The sequence below is a fragment of the Amphiprion ocellaris genome, chromosome 18 (genome assembly GCF_022539595.1).
Source record: "Amphiprion ocellaris isolate individual 3 ecotype Okinawa chromosome 18, ASM2253959v1, whole genome shotgun sequence".
Classification (NCBI taxonomy): Eukaryota; Metazoa; Chordata; class Actinopteri; family Pomacentridae; genus Amphiprion; species Amphiprion ocellaris.
In genome coordinates, this window is record NC_072783.1 from 2971027 (window position 1) to 2986183 (window position 15157).

At 35.1% G+C, this 15157-nt stretch overlaps 1 protein-coding gene across 1 annotated transcript in view; it reads left to right on the forward strand.

The window, feature by feature from the left end:
• The first annotated feature begins 11479 nt into the window (after positions 1-11479).
• Positions 11480-15157, forward strand: part of kansl1a (KAT8 regulatory NSL complex subunit 1a) — a 39575-nt gene continuing 35897 nt past the window's right edge. The window contains exon 1 of the mRNA XM_023293479.3: positions 11480-11562. The gene's annotated coding sequence lies outside the window, so the exon portion shown is untranslated. The remainder of the gene's footprint in view (positions 11563-15157) is intronic.

The following is a 15157-nucleotide window of genomic DNA, read 5'->3' on the forward strand; positions in this document are numbered from 1 at the left end:
TTTCTGTTGAATATAATCCTTTTACAACAGGATTATATATAAAAACATCATTTTAATGACTAATTGATTGCAGTTAATGAAGTGTTCTCGCTCAACAATGTGAGAAAGATGATTATCTAAATGTGAAACTGCTAGATAACTTTTATTTTCTGAGATTTTAATATTATATTTTGAAATATCATTTTGGACAGTTTTTGAGTCATTTTTGGACAAATTCCAAGTAATTTTGGGCATTTTGGGAAGTTTTAAAGTAGATTTGGACAATAATCAGTCAGTTTGGACACATTTTTTTACTTATTTTGGACAAACTATGAGTCTTTTTTGACCAGCTAATGTTGTTTTAGACCATTTCTGAGTCATTTTTTGTACAAATTCTGAGTCCGTATTTATTTAGAAGTTAATTGGTGGGGTTTCTTGCTTTCCACTGAGTCCTAATGTTGTACAGAGGGATGCAGCTGAGCTAAATAAAGAGAAACAACAAAGCGATGACATAAAGACGACATGAAGGTAAGTCAGCGCAGAAACATTCAGTCTGATGAAGTCGGCCTCAGGAAAGGAAGACAGAGTTTGTTCTCAGAGCCTCAGATTTAACAACAGCAGAGTTTCAGCAGCAGGAAACTGAATCAGAACTTTATGCTGCAAAGAGCCCACAGCTGAGGAAGAAGAAGAGCAGGAAGTTGGACCAGCAGAAATCTGGATGCAGAGACGGTAAACGGATGAAGCTCCTGCCGCCAAACAGCAGCTATTAAAGCCCAGATAACGACGTGTCTGCATCCTTCACTGCAGCTCGCCTCAGCAGAGAAGGGAAATCGATCCATCAGAGCGTCCCCTCGCCTCCCCTGTTTAAAACCTCTAACAGCTGACTCTGGGTCAGTCGATACAAACTCATTATGTGCAGCCGGACGTCACTCCGACTCACAACTCCATCACCAGAGTCTCTGAAGACTCCAGGAAGTTAAATAGGAGACGTAGACGACATCAGGGGGCGCCTGGAGGGAGATAATAGGAATGAAATCAGCTAAATGTGATCATCTGAAACACAGAAACATGGAGTTAGCCAATAAGGCCGCTGCCATGGCAACCGCTGTGTTTCTAAGTGGTCAGCTGATAACGAGGTTAAAGGAACCAGATTAAATGAACTGCAGATTAACTCTTCTAGCTCCACCGGCTAATTAACCACTGAAACAGGTTCATCGGTTATTTTCATCTGTTTATTTAAGCTTCTGTGTGTAAATACATGAAGCTGCATTTTCTAAATTACATGATCTGACGCATGATGTTGCTGAACTGTGTTTCTAGAACTGATTATAAGCTAGAAAATGTCCGTAAAGGGAGTAAAATAACTCATTTTTCTGCAGAATTCTACATAAAATCAATGATTTTTCAAGCCTTTTTTTAACAAGTGTATAATATTTTGGACAATTATTTGGTCACTTTAAACAGGGTTTTGTTATTTGGGACAAATTTTAAGTGATATCTTAAGATTTATTGACATTTTTGGACTTTTTTCCATTTTGGGTTCGAACAACTTGTTTTATTTCATTATATACTACTGTGAGTTCAACCGTCCCTCATTCAGAATCTCTTTAGTGCACGAAGCTCATCACCTGATCTGTAAACTTCTTCTGTCTCCACCTGCTGTATTAGGAACGACCTGAGGAATGGAAATCGATGCAGCGCTGCCTGATAAAATATGCAGAGCTGCACTTTTATTGTTTAATAAGCAGGAGTTACAGGTTCATTTAGTTCAACATGATTCACCGCTTTCATTATTCTGACGTCCTGTTGCATTAATTTCACAACATTCTGGGATTCTTGGCTGAAGACAACGTTCCAGAATCCATCAACATTCTAGAATCTAACAACATTCTAGAATCCATCAGTATTCCAGAATCTTCCAACATCATTCTGGAATCTTGAAATGACAACATCCTAGAATCCTCGAGTACCTGAATACTTGAATCCATCAACATTCTAGAATCCTTTAACATTCTGCAAATCATACGTCATTCTAGAATCCCACCACAATGTTCTTGATCCATTTACATTCTGGAATCTTGGCCAGAAACAACATTATAGAGTCCTGAGACAAAATCTACAATCCAACAACAAGTCTTTGTTAATGTAAATCGTACATCCACACAACATGCCAAAAAATCTTCAAGATTAAACTCTGAAGTAGTAAAACATGGAATATTATTGGTAATTTGAGGAATGACAGTGATAAAACACTTTGTAAAAATTCTAATATGTCATCAAAATCATGAAAGAAGCAATAAGTTGCTGTACTAAAGTACAATTTTGATGTATTTGTGTTTTACTTAAGTATATAAATCTAAGGATGTGTTATACTTCTAGTCCACCTTTGTACTTCATGACATTTATCCGACAGCTTTCGGTACCAACTACATTACTAATTAAATGTTATTAATACCAAATCCAAATAAATTCTGTTATTATTTTCCATTTTTTACAGTATATGAAGCTGAATCAGCTGCAATATTAGATTGATGATTAAGTATATTTCGTCTTCAGTTCCAGTCAGCTGATGTCTGTGATGTCTCAGCTCTATCTAGTGGTGATTTACTGCAACTACACCTACATTTAAATGGCTTTTCCTCTCATAAGGTCAAAGGAATCCAGCAGAGGATCCACTAAGATTTAACAGGAGATGAAAGAGGATTAACTGAAGGGGAAGCTGTCATTGATCAGACAGGGAGGACAACACTTTTTGCTTTGCTTTCAAAAAGTTAACAGGTGAAAGTGGGTTTAATGGAGGTTAAATGTTTTATGTCATTTTGTGTCTGTTCTTGTGGTTTTATGTTGAATGTTTTGTTCATTTCATATCATCAGCTTGTCATTCTTGTTTTTGACTCCAAAGAAGCATCAGATTTTACAGTTTTCATCTGTATTTTGTGAAAGTTAACACTACTGGTAGAATTAGGCTGTATTCAACAGTAATTTATTGGTCTGTAGGGTTTTATAGTGTACTGTAAGACACTTTAATGTGATTATTTCAGTAACTATATAAACTTCAGAAGGTATTTGGATCTTTTACTTATTGCATTTGTTTGGCAGCTTATGTTTCTGCTTTTTAAATCTGATGTGTATATTCTCCTTCTCGGCTTGTATTTCTTTGCTTAAATTGGGCCAAAAAAAATAGAAATTTAAAAAACACTGTACAATTTAAGAGAAGGTCTAAAATAACAGCAAGAATATTCTGAAAAATGTCACATAAAACTGAATTTGTGAGAACAAAATCAATTTTAAGCTCTTATTTTCATTTATTTGTGTATTAGTAAGCTGTTACTCATCTTTCCACGTTCAGCTGACTGCTGTTTTTGGTGCTTTATCAGGTTTCAGGCAGTTTTGTCCTCGAAAAAATGAACAAGTGATCCCAGAGAAGCTGCTGGTTTTAGCCTCCTTTAACAGCAGGTACAAAAGCTGTTTAGGAGAAATTCCATTTACCAGCTCTCATAAAATCTGCGGTGCAGTCAGGCAGATTATGGACGCCGACTGTAAGTTTAACTCTTGTAGTAACATTTGTGGAAGTTAAATCACCTTTAAATGACTTCATTTTTCATTTAATAAATATAATAGACATGTCTTCAGTGGTGGAACGTGTTCATTTACACAAATATACAGTAACAGAGTTTAACTGGTGAACAGAACTGCCAGTACCTTATGGCAATTAAACAAAAAAACTATAAAACAATATAACATTTTAATCCGTATTGATATAGCTCAAATACAAGTCAGTAGATGTGTACTATAAAATGTATTTTAAAGAATTATGTCTTATTTTGTTTTGGCTGTTTAGTATAACACCAACATTATTGATGATAACAGAATTTAAAATTATATATATATATATATATACTTTTTTGTCATAGCTGTGTTTATAATGGATCTCTAGCCTCTAATTCATCCTGGTTTAAAGGTTATAAATATCATGATGACAAATTAAAAAAAGAAAAATAACATAAATAAAATTGAAAATATAATTATAACCTTCATTAACTGATAATCTGGTGCAAATTTTTTTTAAAATACAAATATTAAAAATTACAGATAAAATATTTTCCATAATTAAACATTTAAAAAATACAATTAAACAAGAAGAATATTAAACATTTTTTAAAAATGCAAAACATTTAATTAGATTATTAAACCTTTAAAAAGACAAAACATTTAATTAAAAAATTAAATGTTTAATTAGAAAATTACATCTTAAATTTCTTAAATCTTTTTAATAAAACTTTTTAAGTTTCATTGTATTAATTTTTTTTCCTTTGATTTAATTGCTTTTTGTTATGTAGTTTATTTCTTTAATCTTCTTTTTCTGTCAAGATTTTAACCCCAACCTTAAAAATGAAATAAACCCTTAAATCACAATGAAAATACTTCTGTTGTCACAATCATGAGTTAGTCAATTATTCAGTTTATCAATTCAACTTTATTTGTTTAGCACCTTTTACACAGATGACAAAACTAAACAAGCAAAGAGAAAAAACTATGATTAAAACTATGATTAAAACTCAATTAACATATTTTTTAAAAAAAGATTTAACATGGTAATAAAATATGTTGTGTCCAGGGGATGGAGGGAGTTTATTGAAGTCTTCTTGGGCTCACATGGGAAATCATTTAAAATATAAACTTGATATTCAGTCTAAGGAAACTGCAGAGTGACAGAAGAACCAACAATATCTCCTGTTTTCTCCTTTAATGAGTCGACTCTTCTTGTGCTTTCAGACCAAAGAACTACAGACTCTTCACAACCTGCTCAAACTCTTGGTACAGGACCTCACCACACGGGTCAAGAAGGTTTCTGTCTCATTTCTACTCTGAAGCTCACCTTCTCCTGCTCAAACTGCTGACAAATGTTTCTGCTGCTCTAAAGTCTGGTCTCCAGAACTTCCTAAAAACTCTCAATGCCTCTTCTGCTGCAGGTTGCTTTGTAGAACTGTTCCAGAAAACCTCACTAAACCACATGGAGGGGCCTCAAGATAGTCGTCCAAATGAAACCATACAAAAACCAAACTAGCACAACCCAAAGGCTAAAGTCTCCTGCAGCCTACCAGAGAACCTCTGAGAACAGAGAGAACCCAACCAGTAGGTCACAGTTTATCATCATCTAATCATCTCCTGAAGTCCATATGGTGAGAGACATCAGTATCTGGTTGTTCATTTACCAGAGGATGCTTATAATCATGCTGATGTGGTCTGTACTCTACAGTATTTTAGTGACTCAATAAATGCCTAAGTTGTTTTTTTTAAATGCTTTTTAGTTTTTAATAAACATTTAATAGCCTATATGTAATCAATAAATGGCCTTTGTCTATCTTAAGAAAAACTCACTCAGAACTCTGATATGTTAACAGTACTAAATAAATCAATAAATACATGCATACACACATAAATAAGTTAATACATTAACTGTGTTAAGGTAAGATTTAGATTTTTTAAAAAGTTGTTTATGTTTTTGCAGAATCCAGTATTGCTCACTGGTTGGTCATTACATTTTGTTAGTTTGATTTCACTGTTTAAAATGATGCCACCTCTTTTCAGACAGAACCTGTGATAATAAAACAATACAAAAGTTTTAGTTCCGTGTTAATAAAGTACTTAAAGCTTTAAGTATGGCTAAATGCTTTTTTCAGAATTAAATATATCACTCCTTAGGTGGTAGTGGCCCCAAGTTCAGTAAAGTTGGAAAGATATTCACAGATTCGTACTTCCAGCATCAATAACTCATTAGATATAGGTTGTCAAAACATAAACGGTGCCTCTTTCCCATTGTTGTAAGGCAGACAATGTGCTACAAGCCCAGTTTTATCAAAAGTAGCTGTCTTTCAAGCTACAGGAATAACATTGGTGTCTATGGAGTGAACAGGGTCCGTCTGCAATTTGCAAAACCGCTGCAACAGTAAAGAGAGACAAATATTCAATAACTTCACTCTTATACATTGTAGTGTCACTAAAATCACTGCAGCCTTCAACTGGCTCCTGTTGACAAAGTGTTTTAACAGAAATGTAAATGCTGTAATTTGATTCTTTTAATGAACCATGTAACTTGAATGGATGTGATGCTGGTGTGACCACAGTGCACATGTCTGATGTTGCTCACAGTGGTCCAAGGGACGCTCAGGGAGTTTGTGTGTTTGCTCACACTCAGACTGAAAAATTACAGGGAACATTGAATACAGGTTAATGGATTTAAGAGTGGTACATCAACTGAGGCCAATACAGCAGAAAATATGTGTAAATACTGCTTATTTCAGGGACATTTCAATTACCTGTCCGTTTACACACTTTCTCTAAATGTTTGCAAGGTATCGCTTTAATTCAGAGCTGATTCCAGTCATGTTTTATTCACTGTGGATGTGACTGACAGGTCAGACTCTCTCAGTGTAATATTAAATCCTGGATGTTTGTATTGCTTGAACAATACTAATTGATATTTCCATCCGGGAATGTTTAATAACCAGCAGTCCCAGATCAACATTTCATTATTTGTTGGTTTGTTTTTTTTTAACAAAAGTAGGGATAATGGTTAAAAAACAAGCCTGGATTTTTGAATCTGTCAGTCCAATCATGTTTGAAAATAATATGAGAGTTAAACAAAAATGCTGAAATGTCTGTTGTTAAAGTTGAGATATTTTTCTGTCACGTGGAGAATTTTATTAGAGAGATCTCTTAGTTTAAGCAGGATATTTGCAGCAGTAACATTACTGTGTGTATCGATGCTTCCCATATAGAACATGGCCTCTGATGAAGAGAGTAACGATCAAAATCTACCAACAAGAAGCAGAGAAGCAATGAAACACATTTTATTGTGAGCTGTTGTAGTTAATAAATTATTACTAGGCCTTGGACATAATTTCTAGTTGATTTGTGTCTTTTAAAGTCATTCAGTGTTGGTTTATTGTGCCTCCTTGCTCATTATTTCTGTCTCTATGTAGTGAAATTGCGTGTCTGTGGGGTCATTTTGCCTCTGTGTCTCTTCGTGGTTGTTTTGTGTCCATCTATTCATTTTGGATTATTTTTCTCATGGATTTCAGTCTCTTGTGGTCATTCTGCGTGGTTGTCTTGTGTCTCTTTGCGGTTATTTTGCGGCCTACCTAGCAGAATTGGTCTGATTATTATTAGCTATTTATTTGGCGTGTTGTGTTATGAGACTTTTTGGGTGAACTTTACGGGTGTGTCTTTTTTCCTGGACTATTTAAAGGGTCAGTGATAAAAATGACCCTTACATAAATTCATGAAAACAAGCATTTCCCTTACATACATACAGTAAATCTCACTGTAAACTCACTGATATCAATGTGGAACATCGTCTAAGCACACAAACAAAGATGGATGACCTAACTTTGCAGAGAGCCCAGTGTCACACATCTTTATTTTCATTGTACTCTGAAATAACTCGAAAATAGTACAAATGCAAGGTCAGAATCTAAAGATTTCTGTGCTTTGCTAAGACCTTAACGTGTCAATAAACCAACAACGCCTCTGTTTCCGTCCACGCTCCGACGCTTCCCTGCACATATGCACCACCAGCTTCAGCCTAAACTCCATTCTTATGAAGGATTTGCCTGCCATTGTGTCTCCTGTCCTGCTTTTTAGGAGAGTCCCACACCGGTCACATCCCACCCCAGCAGTTTAGCATTAAGATGCAAGAAATAAGATCAAATTAAATATGTTTAACAAACTCATGTGCAGCCGGGAGCACTGTCTGTGTGTGTTTTGTGCTGTGCTTTTGGAATCAGAGGCTTATTTCTTGGCAAAGTGTCCAAAACAACGCATTAAAATATTGAGACAGTCTAGTTAGTTGGAGTGAAAACACATCAGGCTGCAGTGTGAGTAGCTAGCATGCCTGCGGTGTAAACAACACTCGTGTTATGGCGCAGCAAAAGCAGCCGTTTATTCGTGATGGGGAAGTTGTGGGACTCAAGAAAACATTCAGATGAAAACAATATTTTTGGATATGTGAAGTTTCATGCTATGAACTTTCGTCCACATTTCCGCTGTACGGGTATTTGCGAAGACCGGCAGCCGCGGAAGCCAATAGGAAGCCGCGAATCGGAGCCTCGACCAATAGCAGCGCGGGGGAGGGATGTTATCAAGTCGTAAACGGTTAGTAACAGGACAAGCAGGTAAGTAAGATTTTGTCTTGTTATTTTCTCAAATTTCACCAACGCGCCGCTTGTCAGGAAAAAACAATGATTCGGTTGAACCCTCGGCTGTTTAATTTGAGCAGGTTGGATTTTTTTAAGTGCACTTTTCTGCCAAACGTGCATAAAAAAACGGCAGTCATTGAGAAGTCAGTGCGGGATCGGGAAGCAAACAAGCTAGCGAGCGTTAGCTTAGCCTGCTAGCTCAGCGGGCTGCTATTGGCCAAACATTAGCCCGGCTAACGTTAGCTGCTCAACTAGCGCTCACTGAAACTACTGTTAATTGTGTCTCAAAAAAACACCGGCGACACATTCTTCCGCACGGTGCTCAATAAAGAAGCTGCTTTTATAACTTGCTTTTGAATTTCCAACCCCCGTATTGTGATTATTCAACATCTAAAACTTTTTCATTATAAATTTTGCAGTGATAACGTTAGTATTGGGAACGTTAGCCTGCTAGCGTTAGCTTGCCAGCTGGACGTCAAGAAGCCCAGAGAGCCGCAGCTCTGCCAACACAGTTAAGAACTTTATTCTCTGACCCTGGCTGTGTGTTCAAATGTCTACACAGTGTTTAACTAGTCAAATCACAGCTATTTATACGGCACATTTTAAACAGCAGTCGTTGTGCCGAAGTGATTTTCAGTGGAAAAATAAGATAAATATTTAAATTTACCCAGCAAGTTTAAATACTAAGGTTAAGATACTAAGTACTGTTTGTCAGGTAAATTTACCTGACTAATGTAAATATTCAGGTTAAGACCCTACACACCTTATTAATCATGGAAATTATGCAGATTATTATTTTGTGATTATTTTATTTAACCAAATAAAACCCCGTGAGATCAGGATCTCTTTCTCAATGGTGTTTTAACCTTAGTATTTAAACTAGCAGAATAATTTTGAATATTTATTGTATTTTTCTATTGAAAATCACTTTGGTTCTACGGCTGTTGTTTAAAATAAAATGTACCATATAAACACCTGTGACTTGACTAGTTAAACACTATTTAGACATTTCTGCACAAAGCCAGGCTCAGTTAACAGAAAATGTAAAAATTTAAAGTTAAATAGCTATATAATTTAGTCAAGTGCATTTGTATTTAACATGATATCATCGTGTTTTCACCATAATATTTAACCTTAATATGTAAAATGCTCAGGTTAATGTGTATATTGAATAATACTGTGAGTCTTAACCAGAATATTTGAATTAGTATTAAGAATACTTAGTACTGAACTAGTCAGGCAAATTAGCATAATTAAGAATACTGTGGGGTCTTAACGTTATTGTTTAACAAAATAATAATAATACTACAGTATTGTTTGTCAGGTAAATATACCTGACTAAGGGAAATATTCAGATTAAGACCCTACACACCTTATTAATCATGGAAATTAAGCAAATTATTTTAAATAAAAACGTTAAGACCCCACAGTATTCTTAATACTAATTCAAATATTATGGTTAAGACTTACAAAACTATTAAATATGCAAATGAACCTGCTTATTTAAAATATTAAGGTTGAATATTATGGTTAAAACACAATGATATCATATGAAATACAAATTTACCTGGCAAAATTATGTATTTATTTACTTAAATTTTTACATTAACTATTAATTGAGCCTGGCTTTGTGCTGAAATGTCAGAATAGTGTTAACAAGTCAAATCACAGGTATATATATATATACACGACACATTTTCAACAGCAGCCGTTGAGCCAAAGTGATTTTCAGTAGAAAAATGAGATAAATATTTAAATTTATCCAGCAAGTTTAAATACTATAATTCAGACTCTACAGTACTGTTTGTCAGGTAAATTTACCTGACTAATTCAAATGTTATGGTTAAAACTTACAATATTATTAAATAAGCAAATTTACCTCCGTATTTTAAATATTATGGTTAATATCCTAAAAGATTATTTACAAGTTTACCTGAATAATTTAACTATTGTAATTAAAAGGATTCAAGGATTCAGCCCACGTATTCACGAGATGACACGAAATTAGTACTCTGGTCTCAGTTATAAGCAATAGAAATAAAGAAAAATAAGGGAAATTACAAAGCATTATAAAAAACTTCATATGAAATACAAACTTACCTGACTAAATTATACAATTATTTAACTTTAATTTGTTTTTTTATTGTCTGAGCCTGGCTCTGTGCTGAAATCTTTAAATAGGATTCAACAAGTCCAGTCAAGTCATTTATATAGCACGTTTAACACAAATTACCCGATTAAGAAGTAAAAGTAAGACCCTCCAATATGATATATGATGCAGATAAACCTGATTAAATTAAATATTTAGGTTAAGACCCTACAATATTATATTTAATAGAGCTGCAATAGTTAATTGATTAATCGATTAGCTGTCAGCTCTTCAATTTATCACCTACTATTGTGATAATCAGGGTAATCACTTTGAGTAATTTTTGTAAGAAAAACAGTCAATATTGTCTGATTTGAGCTTCTTAACTCTGAATTTTTTCTTTGGGTTTTGGACAAAAAAACCCAACTATTTGTCATATTGTGCTGATGTTTTTCAGTATTTTCCAACTCTTTTTTTAACAACTAATCAATCAGTCGAGAAAACAACTGGCAGATTAATAAACAGTAAAAATAATCATTAGCCAAATCCCTTATGTTCACTACAAATTAACCTGCCTAACTTAAATGTTAAGGTTAGAAACCCACGACATTATATACTTTATGTATTCTCTCATTTATCTACTTAACTGTTATGTAAATATAGGCTGGAAAATTTCCAAAACATAATAATCTTTCAAGAATTTTGCTCAAGATTAATAAAGTTCCATCTGATCTTATCATATCTTATTTTAAATTACCTGAGTAATTTAAAAATAAAAGTTCAAAGCTTACAAAATTACACACGGGAACCCGACAAATCCAAAATTTCCCAATGAATAAACATATTGACTGATAGGGGTAAAAGAGGAGGGGAGAGAGGCAACAAACGAGGAGGACAGAAATACCTGCAGATAAAGAGAGGAGAGAGAAGACACAAAGTTAATAACATGCAGTATTACATATAAATATATGAAGGAAATGACAAGAATCATAGTAAACACAGGTGAGTGCAACCATATGAAGAAGACAGCAAAAATAAGAGATACTGGCTAATCTAAAAAGACGTAGCACCATAAAAACAAAGGAGTAAAAGAGAAAATGAGTAAAATTAGGCAACAGATCAGTACAAACAGAGTGGATATGACTTCAGAAAGAACTAAAAGCAGGAGAAAACTAAACTTTTTCTGTTTTTTCTTTGTTGTTTTTTTTAGGTTTGCTGACACTCCCACACGTGGTAACTGGAATTATGGCCCCTTGGATTACTGAACGGAGTATTTCACCAATGGAGTTAAAGGTATACCTAAACAATAATGATTATAATGTACCTTTTATTTTAGCATCTTTCTCACTAAGGCCGAGATGATGATCTTGACCAGCCCGGGTTGTGAGTAGTGGCCAAACAAAAAGGATTTTATCATGGATACAGATGCCATTTTGAGCTCACCACAGAGGGAAAGCAGCTCTGTTGCCTGGGAAGGAGCCTCAGGAGGGGCATACTGGCTGGAAACATCCCTGTGGAGGTATCTCAGACACCTGGGAGGAGGCCCAGGATGAGCTGGATGGATTACTTTCGCCCTAAAATCCACCAGGAGCATCCAGGAGGAGCTGAATGATCCGAGTTGGAAGCTAGAAGTGAAGCATCTTGACATGTGGCCCCGTGACCCAGAGCAGGATAAGAAGATGGATGTTTTTACCAGTTACAAGAGTCATGGATAAACGCAGCTCATCATCGTCAGAAACGTTCGCTATTTCATCCTGAGATTCGTCGCTTTCCTCCTGAATTTGGTTCAATTTTAAGAACAGGCGGATAGACAGTTGCTCTCTCTCTGATTCACACATGCACACACACTCACACTGATAATTACTCATTTATGATGCATGTCTTCTCTGCCAGTCTGATAATGCACAGAGGCCATGCAAGACCTGTTGCAGATAAGTGTGGTGCATTCATTTCCATTATTTAACAGTGAAAGCGGTTAACGTCGGTGTAAGTCACAAACTGTCGCTGATCGGAGGGACCGAGTCCATTTAAATTCACACGACTTAGAGTTTCTAAACAACGATGACAAATGATGGGATGTAACTTGACATTGTAAACATCCCACATGCAACAAGCCTGTCCTGGGAAAATCTTGTAGTGCACAGGAAGTGATAAACAGTTGTTTGCGTAAATGTCATAGGAAATAAACAGGAAGAGCTACAGAAGTCACTGCAGGAAAAAATACAAGTTTGTGAGTAACTCCAGAAACATAAACGTCCTCAGGAAAAAAATAACATAAAAATACTATAACTTAAATCTGCACAATGTAGTATAATTTAATAATATAAATATTAGACTTTATATAACCGAACAAAACCTAAAAGAACTGGCTGAGTTCCAGTTATTTAAGATAAATCTGTGCCACGTGTAGCGGCTGAAAACAGACTCTTATTGTGTAAATACGTGTATTTAGTTCTTAATTTTAAGCTAAAATTTTAGGACTTAGTTCTCTTATCAGCCAATGCACACAAGAATCGATAGCTAAATGCTAATTCAAGGTAGCAGACATCATTAAACCGGATTTATGTGTAATTTAGGTACAAAATACAAAAGCCACATAACAATATTAACTTTTTATTGTTTAGAAATTATTACAGCTTGTTTTAAAATGTGCCAGCATTAGCAAAAAGGCTAGTTTTCAGCTCTTGAAAAGATAAAGCTATCGTATTTCTAGTCCTGTTAACTACTATTCGGGCGGGTAGTTTCCTGTTTGAATATATATTTTTGCCTTTTTTAATGTAAAACTCTGTCCTGGCATTTAGGCGTTTGACATAAATAGCGGCTTCTTTTATATTATAAGGGTGTTTTGTTGAGAAAAATACGACACTGAGCCCTGCTTAATGCTTAGTCTGTGTCAAAAATGTTTTATTTAGCTGCAGTTTGTCATGTTATACTGCCTTAAAAAATATTATAGTGTCCTGCAACAGTATGTTAACCGCAGACTGAAACAGATAGTGTTAAAGATCAAAACACGGCACTGAGTCTAAAGTAGTAACTGTCTTTAGCTTGTATTTCATGCTATTTATGTGCACATGGCGTGTCCATATATTTATATATATACTATTTATGTGCATCCCTGTGTACTGTGATGTAATGCTGCTGTTAACATACTTTGTAATGGGCCCTGCATTGTATTTATGCTACGTTACATCATCATCTAGCACAATGCAACCAACAATTGCCTCAAATTACCAATTACCAACCTCTGACACAGACTAAACCGCAGGGTTAAATAAATAATAGTACTTGACTCGGCTTTTAAAGGGTTAATTTCAGTGATCAGTGTGGGTGTGGTAGATTTGATGTCATGTTTGTTTGGTCCTAGTTGTTCTTGCTCAGAATCTGGTGTTTTATTCCATCTGTAGAGAAGTGCGCCTTCAAGTGGCCACTGGCTGAACCTCCACAAACGCTGCTTTAGTAGTGGGTGTTCCACTTCCTGTTTCAAGTGACATGAGAAACAGGCAGTTATTGATTGGGAGGTTCAGTGTTATCAAAGAGAGATTTAATACAAACAGGAAGCATGACAGGTAATTGCGAGCACTGGTAAATAATTAGTCGTGTTAAAGAGCGAGTCAAACGTGTTGTCTGATGATATGTTAATTATTAATTTGAATATTTTGTTCATGGGTGCCTTTTGTGGATAGAAACAGGCGACCTTAAAGTAGGCCAGGGCGATAAAATAATAAGAAAGCAAGATGTACCAGCGATAAACTCATCGTCCATAGCAACAAGAAAATTGTTCGACAGAATGTGGATATCAAATCCCCTTAAAACGCATAACAAAAACCATCTCTGCCCTACAAGCAATTCATGTTTAAGTGTATAAATATATTTATTTGTGTCTGTTTTTCATAGCTGTCAACATTAAAATGATCTTCTTGATAAATAGGATAAAGTGGTTAAATTCAAATTAAACCGTTTTCCTTCTCATCAGGTTTTCAGTTACATCACCCAGCTGCATGTTAGAATCATTTATTTGTGTGTTATTGTTTTGGTAATTTTTTACTTTGCATATACCTTAAAAAATAGGCTTAAATTCAAAATAAGGTGATTGAACTCAAATTAAACCTGTTTACTCCTATCATACATAACCAATAATTATCAATAATTAATCGTGATATATATGTTGGCTGTATTAATTAGCCCTATCTTAAAACATGAAGGATGTTTCCTGGTTTAGAAGACGCATAAGTAGCAACACCAGTGGACTGTACAGAGTGTCAAACTGACCACATATTTAACTTTGTGTTTTTGTCGGTTTGCTCAGAGCAGTGGTTGGTCGCTGACATTTACTGGCACGTCTCAGTGATACAAACACTGATCTTGTCTGGTCTTTAGCTGGAACTTTCCAGAAATCAAGATTATGAAATACAGTTACCACTCTTGTACACACTGAGCTCAGAGGCGCCAGGCTGCCTTCAAAAATCACAAATGCTTTTGTAAACATCAGGAAGACATTGTGGCAGGCTAACGTTGGATGTGGATATTTTTGTCACTTCTCCATTTTGAATTATGTGGGTAACTTATTTATCAGTTCAAGTTATTTCCTGTGTGCCATAGTAAATAGGCAAAAATTCAAATTAAACCTTTTACTTCTGGTCTTTACCAAATATAAGTCATTAAACATGATCAATAACTATCAATAATGACAGAAACCAAGAACAAATTTTCCTGTTTTATGGCCCAGCCAGACCTTAAAGTAGGAAAAACATCAGCAGCAGGAACAGTGTTTGGAATGCCAGGATCTGACCAGATGTTTATCTTTGGCTTCTTGTTAGTTTGTTTAGTACAGCGGCTGATTTTTACTGACATATATCTTCTCTGGTTTTCGGCTGGAGCTTTCTAGAAT